Raw genomic sequence first — 11847 nt, forward strand, 5'->3', positions numbered from 1 at the left:
GCTCCCTGCACTGTGCCAACACAGCTATTTGTGCAGCTGTGTAATGGAAGGGATCAAGGAACTGGTCCACCTAGGAGTTTTCCTAGGTGTTTTGACTCAGATCAAATCCCCAAATACCTTGGCTGACATGATGCAGGAGGAACGCAGGAGCATGTGAAATCACAGGAGCTGAAGCTTAGCTGAGGGACAGTAACTTGTTAGGATGTGCCCACTTAGTCATCTGCAATAACCTGTCCACTCATTTAATCTGCTCAAGCAAACGGAGACAAATTGGACTCAGCCTACATGGAAGAAAACAGAGTTCATGAATGACTTGAAAACTAATTACAGATCTCTAGATTTTACTAGCAGGGAAAGCAAAAAGACAAAAAGAAAAATTGAGTCCTATAGTTATACAACACAAAATTACAAAGTTCCTCAGCTAAATATCATACTGTGAAGATGAAGAAACAGCAAGCACCAGCAAGCAAAACTGAAGGTGATGGTGGGTCAGCACAGTACTGCCTGGAGGTTTCTCACCTAGTAAATCAGAAGTCAATCCAGCAAAGTAATGTTGTTATAGTGGTGTGAAGTGAAGAAGAAGACAGACTATGATTCATCACTGCCCTACATATAATGTAAGTTTGTCCAGCTCTGCAAAATGTATGTAAAACAGTTTCAAATCACAACTATTTCCTTTTCATTTTGTCCAGATTATGCAGTACACTGAAGCAGTGAGGAATGTGTTTCTGGACACAAATCTATGATGCACAAATGTTTTTGCTAAACAAACACACTAAAGCAGGACAGCAACAATCTTTCATTTCCTCAGTAAATTTTAGGGAGTTTTCGTGCCAGAAAAGCAAAGTAAAAAATAGAAAGGGCCAGAACACCTGACTAGCACAACGTAGCATCTGGTTCCTATCTTAAATATCCTGATGTTAGATGGTATGTAATGCCCATCACAACAGAAGTTAAAATCATTTCCAAAATGTATACAAATAGCACATTACCTCTGACACATATTTAACATGGACATGCACCTCCTAACATCCTGTAGAAAGGTTTGCTATGATTTCTCTGCCCTAGAATGAATTCAAATACTTGAGTAAGAAGCAGGGTCATCATCTTAGCAAAGCTGGCTCTGGGTTACACTTCTTGATCTTAGCACTGAAGTTGAAAATCCAGCTTATGCAAAAACATTTCTCAGTATTTGACTCTATGCAGCTGTTTCACTCCTGATAAATGGTTAAGGCATCGTACTGTACATGTTCCCACTTGCCACTTAGTCCTCCATTTCTGTACTGAGAAGCTCACAGTAAAGGGTCAGGATCTGTCTGGTACAGTTATAACAGTTATTACAACTTTGTGGGGGTTTTTTTGTTTGTTTGTTTTTGTCTGGGTTTGTTTTGGTTTGGTTTTTTTGGATGCTTCAAGCCTGAATAATTCTGCTTCTTCTTATGGGTTACTTACTTGTTGGTTAAGTTACCCTATAGTTGGTTGAAAACTCAGAGGAACTTTCATGCCATTCCAATTTTAAATAATCTCTTACCGCTTCATTGAAGTCCTGGAATCTTGCAAAACCTCTGGTGATGAATACACTTTTACATTCCAGATCTCCTTTAGCCAGGAAATTGCACAGAGACAGCTAAGAGCTTTGGTGAGCAGTCAGCAAGTCAGGGAATACTAGGGAAGCCACAAATGACTGTTTGATTCTGGAAGCCTTGTGTATCTCTGGAAGTCATAAAATACAGATGGGCAATGGCTTAACAGTGAGGTCAGTCTTTGATTCATTAGCTAACAGCTGAATTTAAGCACATATATCTGAGTTTTGAGGCATGCTGCTAATTCAAGCTTAAAAGCAAGGGAGGAGTTTTACCCTGTGCTGTGAGTTTCTTTGGAGCTGTACAGAATCATGTCTTTAGCTTAGGTTTTGTATGTTCTCTCAATAATCTTAATAGTTTGGGTTTTGGAAAAATATTACTAGGCAGTGATAATCTGAGGTAAAAAACATATTTAAACGGTGTAAGCTCTTCCTTGTGGGTGAAGGTATAAAAGTCAAACACACTGGGTCAGTCACTGGAGCTATAAGAATTCACACCACAGGCTGACCATTTATGTGTAAATCCCACATTTTGCAATAATCTGTGGAGATGAGTGCCATAACAGAAGAGCCTGTTTCCAGATGTTAAAAACAGTCCTGATGTGCTCCAAAACCAGGAATTTGGTTCAGAATTTTGTCTTTCAATCTCCCAATTGCAGTCACAGCTATGGTTCCCTACATCAAACTTCCCTCTGCCTGCAGTCTAAAAAAGACCTATCCCTGCCTTTCCCTATTCTTCTCCAGCTGTATCAAGAAACATCTACTCATTCCTACTTCCTCTCCTTTCCCCTTCCAGCCTTATTTAATCATTCACCTCACTTTGAAAGTCCCTTTCCTCCCTGATCCCACCAGCCAACCTAAGGCTGAATGTGAATACAGTCTAGACACTCTTTTAGGGATCTGTGACCCATCTTGACTGGAAATTATGCCAGAATGGTTAGGGTAGGAAGGGACCTTAAAGACCCATGGGCAGGGATACCTTCCACTAGACCAGGTCGCTCAGAGCCCCATCCAACCTGGCCTCAAACACTTCCAAAGGATGGGGCATTCACTGCTTCTCTGGGCATCCCATTCCAGTGCTTCACCACTTTTGTAGTGAAGAATCACGGCAGCAGCCCTGATTTACAAAACACAGGCAGCAGCAGACAAAGAACGAGGCTCCCAGGGAGAGCAAGAGGGGCACTGCTGACAGGGAGGGGAGGGAAGGGGGAGGTCGTAAACACTCTTCATTCACTGGGGCCTTTGGAGCATGAAGGAATTGCTGCCAATGAAGGAAGTGTGGAAAGTAGCATAGTAATGGCAGGCAGGCAAACATCTAAGGCACATGAGAGCCTGGCTCCCAAGTGACAGAATACCTGCAGAAATCTCTGAACAATCTATGGCTGCTGGCTCTCGTTCAGCCAGCAGTACAAGGTCCTGGCCTGTGATACTGTGTGGCACAGCCCTCTTAGAACTGTCTGGGTGACTGTCCTGGACTCAGGTGTGAACTGGTTCTCTGCACTGTCCCAGAACCATGACTCTAATTTTCTCTCCTTAATATAAAGAAATCAGAAAAAAAAACCCTCAATACTGCCCAAAATGTAAATTTGCTACCTAGAACAGATTTCCCAGCAGACAAGTCTATGACAGGTTTTCCTTCCAGGATTCAGCTTACAGAATTGCAATGGTTTTATAACAAACACTCAGAATCACTTTTCCATTCATTTTATTGTGGTTTATGATGAGAAGAATCCTCCTCTGTGAGAATGTGGAAGAACACAGTAAAAATACATTTATGCATTTCTTGGGCTCAACAACTCCTGCTGAACCAGTAAGGAAACAAGAACAGACTACTGAAACTTAAATCAATCTAAATTATTCTGAACTATGCTATTTTTTTTCCTTTTACCTATAAGTGGGGAGAAATAAAAAAGAAAGCATAACATCAAGGGGACAGAACTCTGGAAGTGTGGAAAAAGAAGAGTGCGCTAAATTTACCTTTCATTAGGAACTCCTCAAGTTTATTGGGCTACCATACAAGGAAAGTAACAATAAAGATAATTTTAAAATCAATTAGCTTTTCCTCTCTCTATTGACTTTTTAAAGAATGCCTCTTGAGAGTTTTCACTTTCAGTGTCAGGGCTTAAAAACATAGCTAGGTAATGCAAAAGACAGTCTGAATGAGACATCAGACGGAGACTACTAATCCAGGGTTATTTATTACTCAAAACCTAACAAAAGCAGCTCATTTTTCTATGCAGAAAGTCTTAGTTGCATGGGAGGGCACTGTAAACAGAGGAGGGTGAGGCTGAGAGAGATTGTAACAGCGTAATGGCACCACAAAAGTAGATTCTTTTGCTGGTTTTGCTGAGCTTATTCAAATTGAATGACTCTGAAGAGCTGATTCTGTTTTAACTGGAGCCAGTGAAAGATTTGACACACATTTCAGAGTACAAAACCAGCCCTTCAGTCATAGCACCTCTGCCAGATTTTGTTTCACACTCTGACAAAATGTCATAGCTTGAATCACTTCAGTAGCTTGGGCCATTTAAAACTGGACTGAATAAAACCCTGGAGAATAAACTGCAGAGAGGAAGCTTCCCCTGCTCTTTCCCTTATCTCTGCTCTTCTGCCTCACTTGGTTACATGAATAGCAACCAAAAACTGCAGAGCCCTGACAGACATGGTGTCTCTGGGCATTTTGGATGTTTCACAAGCAAGCTTTGAAAACGTGAAACCTCTGTCCTTCAGTTCTACCCATTTGCATTGTGTCCAAGAGGACCTAAGTGGATCATAACAGAAAGATTATATAGAAGCTGACTTCAAATGTTTTGGAAAAACTGCATTGAATTTGAGATTTCAGCGCAGCTTCAAACATCAGTGCAGTAAAATGTTATTAAAGTGCAAAGTAAAGATCTTCAGCAACATAATCTGAACTGACCTGGAGCAGACAAAATATCATAGAAACAGCAAGATAATTCAAGTTATTAAACTCATCAAAAAGCTGGAGAGATGGAACACCCATTTTGCAGGGTAGAGAGTGACTTTGACAGTTAACCCAATAGAGGGAGCTATACAAGCTCAGGGGCAATTTGGCTGAGGACAGTGACACTAATAATTTCATTGTACTGGTTGGTCACACTATAACCAGAGTTACACGAGAGATATAGATCACAGCAAGCCTGCCAAGAGAGCTGGCCCTGCAGAATTCCTTTGATATGATGTACATCTCAGTGCTGTCCAAATTGCTGATGAGTCATGGATTGTTCTGCAGGACACAGGAAAGCTTAATAAATTATTTAATGCATAATCCTTTCCTATTGATTCCTTGTAGATACCTGCAGAAACTGCTAAATAACAACACACAACCCCCTGAGCTTTTTCAGTGGCTGCCTCAGCATACCACATAGTCTTACAAAACTGCCAGGATAAAACTGAGGTTTCAGGAACATACCAACCTCTAGCTTTACATTCCTGTCAAGCTGCCTCTGCAATCAAGTTGCACTGGCTGTAATTGGCCATAAGATCTCTGATGAGGTTTCTATCCTGAATCTCACCATCTTGTTTCAGTTTGTTAATTAACAGTTTTTGGGATGGCTATTTTGCCTTTCTTTTTACCACATTTTCTGGGATATGCAGAGATTCTCATCAAATTATTACTGACTTAGCAAGTAATTAACTTCATCAGCATAAATTAAGCACCAAACCATCCTAGGAGCTGTATTGCAGATGGGGAAATTAGGTAAGAGCTCAATCCGTTGCCTCAGGCTCTGCAGCAAAACTGCTGCAATAATGCTTTTTGAATTCAAGAGTTCCTACTTCCCATTTCTGCTCTCAGACGAAATCAATCCTTTAAGCTGCCTCTGAAAGCTTCCAATTGCAACAAATATAAACCTTGTAGAAGGGATGTGGGCCTGCAGTCATACAGAGAACTAATCTTCAGCAGGCAGGGAAGAACTATAGGGAAGAAACATTTAATATTGCCATTTGCAATTGGCAGCCTCTGTCCACAGGCTTTACAAGAGAGCAGCCCTGCAGGAAACTGTGATCCTGAAACTGGTTCTCTGGTGACAGTGGCCTTTATCACACACAGAGATGAAGGTGCAAATGGCTGTCTAGAGAAAAAGGGTCTAGAGGTCCAAGGTAAAAAATTTTCAAAAAACATTGCAGAAAGTGAGTTAACTGCTGATGTATGCAGACTGTGAAAGAGAAGGGCAAAGCTACTTGCTGAAGGGAAACCAGGTTTGGGAACATTTAAACTTCCGGATGGTCAATGCTCTGTTGTGAAATCTGTGTATTGAGGATTCCTTATTTTGCCTGTGTGGCTAGATTTCTGGGAAGAGCACTTTCCATAAAACCATATTCAAGAAGCCAATGCTGAAGTAATTATTTTCCCCCTTTAGTTTACAAGTGGTTACAAAACAATGAAGCTCTCAGTTCTTTACGCTTCGCAGGGGAGAATGTACAAAGAGCTGCTTAATCTCTTTCAGTTCAGCTCTTTAATTCTCATGGGTATCCAGTTGCAGGTATCTGTATCAGTCCCTGAGTTCTCAGCTGTGCATCAAACTGTTGGCTCTTGTTTTAACATGCTGTTTCAGAGCCAACCAGGTTTCAGCATGAACATGTGAGGGCTGCTGTGCCTGAGCCCGTTTGACGTTGGCAGGGGAGCAGTATCACAAATCCAGCAGTGCTCGCTCTGGTGAGGAAATGCCAAGTAAGGACTTTCACAGTGCCAGGCTAATCTTAACGCTGACGTTTGCCATCCAGAAGGAAGCAAGCTGTACAACTAAAAGAGGCACGTCACCAAGGAAGATTTGAATGCTTCCTGATTGGTTTCCCAAATATTTATGTCATTTGCTTCTAACTGAGGCTAGCTTGCAATTCAAGTATTAGATGGTTTTCTCAAGTGCAAACTGCAATTAAGGAATCAGAAGGCAAGATGCAAACCATACTACAGGATCAGCTAAGAAAAAATGGTGAAACCAGACAAATCAATTTTCAATTTATTTCCTCTCATTATTGCTAGACAGTCTCAAATGCAAAGTGAAAAAAAACCCCATAAATATATTTATAGCTAATGTAATAAATTAACACCTGTATGCTATATTAATGCATGAAATTTGCTAAATTAAAATGCTAAACTAAAATACTATATTTGGATCAGTCACTTAGCAACAGCTGCATCAGTTTAAGACATTTCCATTCTGCAGCTGTTAGCTGGTACCTCAGGCTGGAGCTCCCATAGAATCACAGAATGGTTTGACTTGGAAGTGACCTTAAAGCTCATCTTGTTCCAGCCCCCTACCATGGGCAGGGACACCTTCTACTAGACCAAGAGCTCAAGACTTGGTCTAGTAGTCACACCAGGTTACTAGACCAGGCCCCATTCAGCCTGGCTTTGAACACTTGCAGTGATGGGGCCGCCACAGCTTCCTGGGCAATGTGCGATGGGTACCTCACCACCCTCACAGGGAAGAATTTCTCCCTGGTATCTAATCTAATCTAATCTAAAATTTCTCCCTGGTATCTAATCTAATCTACACCCTCTTTCAGTTTAAAGCCATTTTCTCTTGTCCTCTGACTTCATGCCCTTGTCAAAAGTCCCTCTCCAGCTCTCTTGTAGCCCCTTTAGGCCTTGGAAGGTGCCCCTCCAGGAGACTGGAAGGTCTTCCCAGAGCCTTCTCTCCTCCAGGCTGAACAACCCCAACTCTCTCAGCCCATCTCCAGAGCAGAGGTGCTCCAGCCTCCTGATAATTTTTGCAGCACTAGTCAGATCCATATCCCCTCCATGCTGAAGACCCCAGAGCTGGATTCAATACTCCAGGTGGGGTTTCACTAGAGCAGAGGGGCAGAATCCCCTCCCTCGCCCTGCTGCCTGCACTGCTTAGGATACAGCCCAGGACACAGCTGAGCTGTGAGTATTGTCGGGTCATGTCCAGCCTCTCATCCACAGCACTCCCAAGTCTTCTCAGAGCTGCAATCAATCCATTCATTCTCCAGTCTGTATTGATACCAGGAGCTGCCCAATTCACATGAAGAATCTTGCACTTGGCCTTTTTTAACCTCATGAAGCTCCCACAGACCCACTTCTCAAGCTTGTCCAGGTTCCTCTGGATGCCATCCCATCCTCCAGGTGCATCAGCTGCACCACACATCTTTGTGTCATCTGCAGACTTGCTGAGGGTGCCCTCATCCCTCTGCCAAAGTCAGCAGAAGGAAATGTGTGCCTGCATTTTGCCTGCTTCTCTCCAAAACCAAGAGTCTTAACTCAGATGCATATTTATCATCTATCTACTGGTTTGGTTTTGTCATCAGGCAGAAGCCTCAGCACCTGCTCATTCTGACAGCTGTGAGGTGAGGCAGTACCCCACACCAGAGGGGCAGAACAAGCAGACACATCTTAAACTGCCACAGCAATAATCACCAGAGTGTACTCAGCAGTGCCTGAAGCGAATATTAAAGTAGAATTGAGAAAAAGCATGAAAGCACCCAAGGAAATAATCACAAGAAAAATTGCTACAGGAATTTTGTCACAGTGAAACAAACTATTTAGAAATTACTCTGCCAAAAAGAAGGAGCATAAAGGTTAGGAGATACCCCAGGGAAAAGGGACATCTAGTCTTGGTCCAAGCTATCTTGGCTACCCAACTGCAATGCTGTGGTTATTTATTTACTTGTTTCCTGATGTGACTGAGTGCTGTGATGTGTGTTCAGGTCAGTGCTGCTCCCTGTGAGGCAGGTGTGCCTGGGGCACAGCTTCCAGATCACAACCCTCAGTGGATGCAGATAAAGGAATGCCTTGAGCATCATGGGTAGAATTAAGAGCAACACAGAAGCTGAACTGTGAACTCGCCAAGAAAAATTCAGAAAACAAGAAACTTTGCCATCCAGACAGAAATCTCTTGGGCTGGTGATTTTGAAGGACAATGCTTTTGAACCTATACACCTAAATTCCAATAAAATAATGCTTCAAAATTAGTATTTTCATCCTTAGAGATTCCTGCCAGAGAATGCCACCAGAATAAACAAATTCAAGAAGTTACATTCACAGAAAGATCATATCTGTGGCATGGTGCTTACATTTTCTTGTTCAAATGGATCAAAGAAATGTCTCTCTGAGACCTGCAGCGTCTCCAGCTTCACTGAATGCCCTTGGGCAGGGCATAGTGGTGTGTCTGGAGCAATGGGGTACCAGGTATCACCAGATATCATATGCTATTCATCAGGCTGGAACTCCCTCAAGCACAGGGATGCTTTCTCCCATGCTTTCCTTTGGCAAGAAAATCTACACAAAATCCACAAGAACAGCACTGCAGCCTCTATAACAAAATTTAAGATAAGCATGGTGCCATCATGCTCAGCCACAAAGAAGCAATTGGTATGCTGGAAATCCTGCTTGTTTTATTAATCATCCTAATTTTTCATTCTGTTGTCTTTCTTCATGAACAGAAAAAGACAGCAAACAGCTAGCCTGTTTCTTCTGCTCTTAGTCTGTGTATAATCTGCACAGTCACCAGGGATGCCACAATTTTTGGGTGATGCATTTCAGTTTTAAAAACTAAGCAGACAAAACATGCACCCAGCCTAGGCAGTAAGTCATTAAAATCCCATTAAATGTCCATACATGAAAATCATACCTGGATCACATCTTATACAGACCAAGTTCAAGGCCTCCATCTGATGTTTTTATCAGCACCCACAATGGCAAGGCCATGGCTTGTAGGCAGCACCATAACAATAATTATGAGTAATCATTTCCAGCCTAAATGATCCAGTAATAATTTGCCAAGCCTGAACTCACAGCTCCAGCATGACACACACAACATCCAAACCACCCACTGGTACGGCAAAGAGCAGGAATTACTGTGCTTATTTATTTATTTCCACTGGGAGCAGCACATCCTCTTGTAGAAATGGAGGAAAACCATCCAACATTGCAGATACATGACTAATCTCTGTAACAAACAGGCACTGAAATACACCCAGGAAAACAACCTAATAAGCTGAGTGGGCCAAATCCTCCTCTGCTCAGTATCCTTGATAGTCATTTATGTCATGCCAGGGAGTAAGATAACAAGAGTTTATTGCCTGTTTTGCCCACACTATGTACATATACAAATTAGAGCTATTAAAAAAAATTATTTTCAGCTTATATGCTACTATATTCAACCACTAGTAAGTCCACTTCAGCTTTTGTTAGCCTAGGAAGGAATTGCATGTGGTTCCTTCCTACTAATGGAGCTAAATTTCTTTCAGCAGATGGTCTTCAGGCTTAATAAGTAAATCTAGAACTGAAGATTTGTGTTGAAACATGAAAAAGAACTAAGCAGGTTGCTATCATTAAACAAATTCCAATCAGAGATGGCCAGTGCCTATATCTTTTCCTGGTTTTCTTTCCCAAACCGTGGAAGGTAATGTGATGGCTGAGAAAATCACAAAAACAGCAGGTTACAAGGCTTACTTCATGAGGGAAAATAAACTGAAATGCATTACCTTAAGTGCTTTTAAAAAATAAATCAGCTCACCAAGCAACTCAAATCCTCAAAACCTTTATAGGAAGTTCTCTACTTCCAAAGTGTTCCCCTTCTCCAACCTTCTAGGTCTGTTTTGGTTTGGTTTTTTTAACAGCACAATTATTTGAAGGTACCCAGCATGAGCAGAAATGCAGCTGAAATCATTGCTTTGCAAAGTGTGAGGAATGAGAGATTTCCCTTTCAAGCCCACTCTGCAAACTACTTCCAAAACCAGTTGAGTCTTGGTCTACTTTATAAAATAGTATAAAAAAGATGTTTTGTAGGTTTGCAGGCAGTACACAGAGCAGAATTTGCACTTGCCCAGGACTTACCAGCAGACCATGTCAAGCACACAGTCACAGACAATTTTATATACCCAAATAAGCCAAAAACCTCTGTGCACAGCCTACACACATGCAGTGACAGCTGCTAGTTGTCAACCCAGACAGAGCTTGGCAAAATCAGAGTAGGGTTCACCCCTTTTGCTGTTTACCTGCATATTTTCCATGAGTCTTTCCTTAATGACCTGTTAGTTTAACATAGACAATATGGCACAAAACAACCAGTTTAACGCCCTCACAGGATGCAATCGTGCAAAATCCCAAATAAGTGGGAAACTTTGACCTCACCTGTTTATGTTACCTTTCTTGCCCTAATCCTCACTTTCGCCTGTTTAGCTCAGTTATCTTTGTGGCAACACACCAACTACTTCACTGAAGTTTCAAGAGATCCCATTTTCCTTGTCAAAAATCAGTTATTTCACAAAATAAAGATACTCTTGTTGTGATACTATCTATTTTGGTTAACTCCTTTTACTTCTTACCTGATCTCCACTTGTTTCTAAATTCTCCAGATTTGTTGTCAAGCCTCTGCTTCCATCAAGGCCAGATTAGTTCTCCTGAGAGGCTTACAGGCTGAGCTGCAGTTTGCTGGTTGCTCTGCAAAACGGCCAATGAAGAAATAGCACACTTGAGACCTCTGCTCCACAGAGATTTGGGCTTTCTTTAAACTAATTTGCCTTTTTGCTTGCAATGCAATTCCAAACAAAGCATTATATAGCAATGAAGTCATAATGTCAAAGTGTTATTTACACTTTGATTGCAAGGGAACTGTTTTGTTAGCTATGCCCACTATTTTTGTTTGCTGTGGTGTCACCTTCTGTGGCAGAGAGGAACGTCATTAGGAACATCTAGAGCAGCACTTCTCCCTTGTCTAACAAAGTAATCATACTAAGTGTGATCACTGGTACTTACTGCAGATCAAGAGAAGGCAGCTGATGAAACCGAAGTTTGTCTGAGCACATGAGATGACTTTTCTTATTATTCCAATTGGAATGGAAGGTTTTGATCCTGCAATTCATCCACATGCCTGCAATCTGAGCCAAATTCTCCTGTCAGTCACACATTTGCCACACAGTCCTTCCAGGTGTAAGTCTACAGACTTCCATGCAATCAAATCACAACATATTTAGTCTCCTGTTATCTATTTTTTCTTTTCACCAAATCTTTTATCCAGGCTTCTAGGATGCTGCAGAAAGCAAAGCGTATCACAAAACCTCCCTGTATTAAACATACCAAATAAGTTTAAAGCAGAAAGGTGAGACACAGCTGCCAAAGAATGCACTGACCTCCAAGAGAGACCCAAAGAAAGCTGGAGCAGAACGATGGCTGGCATCCACAGAGACTGAGCTCCTCAGACAAGTTGCCTGACCTGAGAAAGCCCAGTTCCCACAGCTCACTCAGAGGGGACTGCTGGATGAAGAACAAGACAGAC

The 11847-nt window shown here is 41.8% G+C and overlaps 1 long non-coding RNA gene across 1 annotated transcript; it reads right to left on the minus strand.

Annotated features, from left to right (window-relative positions):
- Window positions 1-1530: 1530 nt before the first annotated feature.
- LOC132086610 (uncharacterized) lies at window positions 1531-11484 on the minus strand. The gene is made up of 3 exons (XR_009420429.1): window positions 11328-11484; window positions 10898-11012; window positions 1531-1713 (listed from the first exon to the last, which is right to left on the minus strand). It is a non-coding gene; the product is annotated as an uncharacterized LOC132086610 (long non-coding RNA).
- Between the last annotated feature and the right edge of the window lie 363 nt (window positions 11485-11847).

This window comes from Ammospiza nelsoni, chromosome 2 (genome assembly GCF_027579445.1).
Source record: "Ammospiza nelsoni isolate bAmmNel1 chromosome 2, bAmmNel1.pri, whole genome shotgun sequence".
NCBI lineage: Eukaryota > Metazoa > Chordata > Aves > Passeriformes > Passerellidae > Ammospiza > Ammospiza nelsoni.